The sequence below is a fragment of the Aplysia californica genome, unplaced genomic scaffold (assembly GCF_000002075.1).
Source record: "Aplysia californica isolate F4 #8 unplaced genomic scaffold, AplCal3.0 scaffold00710, whole genome shotgun sequence".
NCBI lineage: Eukaryota > Metazoa > Mollusca > Gastropoda > Aplysiida > Aplysiidae > Aplysia > Aplysia californica.
In genome coordinates, this window is record NW_004797980.1 from 93631 (window position 1) to 95825 (window position 2195).

Below are 2195 nucleotides of genomic sequence, written 5' to 3' on the forward strand. Positions count from 1 at the left end.
TATTGAATGAGAGGCGAACATCGAGCCTCCAGACCACGAGAGCACCCGATGGTGGTAGTTGTGCTATCGAGAGAAAGAGAAAGAGAGAGAGAGAGAGAGAGAGAGAGAGAGAGAGAGAGAGAGAGAGAGAGAGAGAGAGAGACACTCACACAGCGAAAAAGACAAAGACAAAGACAGACAGACAGACAGACAGACAGACAGACAGACAGACAGACTCAGATAGATAGATATATATATATATATATATATATACAGAGAGAGAGAGAGAGAGAGAGAGAGAGAGAGAGAGAGAGAGAGAGAGAGAGAGAGAGAGAGAGAGGGGGGGGGGGGACAGAGAGATAAAGACAGAGAGAGATGGACAGAGGGAGAAAGCAGCGGAGAATAGGTAGGAGGGGCGGAGAGTTCACGAGTAATAATAAATGGAATACTTGGATAAAGGCTCCAGGTTCAATAAATCTTTGTAAAGTACATATCCTCAGTCATTTCCCTTCATCTCGAGCTCTTGCTCCATGGGTCTCATTAACCGATCGTTTGGCCTAAAATCTGTTGTTTTTTTAAGAACACAACATCACCTCACAAGTAAAATGTTTAAGACAAGAAACAAAACAATTGATTTTGAAGGAAGAACACTCAGTCACAATAGTAGAGGAGTCCTTTTTTATGAAGTAGGTAACAGCAGCCTGATATAACTGCTTGAGTAAGGGAAATAATTACCTTAAAAAGTCTTGTTAAACAACAGTAAAAAGAAAAACAGAAAAGTCTCTTTAATAAGTGAAAGACAAAGCTAGCAAAACTTTTAAATGTCGAAATATTAGGAAATGTTTCAAATCTTAGCAAGCCCTTAGAACGCACATTTTTCAAAATGAACAAAATGACGGATAGAAAATTTTATAAGTAAAACCATAGTATAATACAATTGTTAGTACACCGACTATATAAACGAATCGAGATACTTGATAAATGTATACGACATGTTAGGTGGTTCCTCTTCACTTCACGTCTTGTGCTCGCCACTATGGCGGCATTCTGCTATTCTTCAATTAAATTGGGTGATAAATAAAAAGCATAAATGAACTAAAAGTCAATCATCAAAAATCGAATAACTAGACTTTAAGGTTAGTATAACTGAACGATAACAGCTAAAGAATGTGACTTGTTAAATATATATATATATATATATATTCGTAGCGAATAACGCCAGAGTCGAATGATGACGCCTAAGATTTATCTAATAGTGAATAGATGTAACATATTTCTCAAACAATATGCACGCATGCGGCTGCTATCATTTCTTTGATCCTAAACGGTGATAGTCATAACTATACAGTGATGATAATATTGAAAATTTCAAATTTGTATCGATTAGTTATTAAAAGAGGTTGTCGATGTGTAACAAATAAAGACTGGAAGAAAGTATCGAAATTAATAATTACGCAATTATGACAGAGAGTTATTGAATAAGGACAAGAAGGAAGGGATCAAATAATGACATGAAGAAAAGTATCGGTTATAGACCTTGCAGATTTGCATCAAACATAAGTCGGCTAGAAAATATTGAATAATTACAGTCGGGCAATAGTGATATCTATTAATTACTTGGCAGGTGAGCTATTGACTATTTCCAGGTGTGGATTTATCAACGATATCAGAAGGTACCAGATTGACTGGGCCACGTAGGTTATACGAATAATGACACCAAGTGATGAACTGAACAGGCAAGGGTCCTATCGAAAAATGAACGGGCAGTGAGGTATGTATATTGTCGTGAAAGGCAGTATTGAAAAATGAACAGGCATCGGAAGCATTGAATAATATAGGGCTAGGGCTAAGCTTAGGGGTTGAAGAGCTACCCTACCTTTGTGCCAGCCCAGTACGTCCATGAAACATAGTAATCACCCTCAAACCATAAAATCTCTTTAACACCAATAACTTTCAGAATATAAAACATATTTCTGACCCGGCATCCATCCAATCCAGCAGGAAAGTCAAGGACTCTTCGGTGAAGGACTAGTGGTATATCCTGATGAGTCACGGAGGTGAACCCCGCAATTTTCTCCCAAGTGGACAAATCAACCACAGTTGGAGCCGGTTCACCCAACGCGTGTCTACCATAGCTCCAGAAAAATGAAAATAGGGTTAGGGTTAGGGTTAGGGTTAGGGTTAGGGTTAGGGTTAGGGTTAGGGTTAGGGTTAGG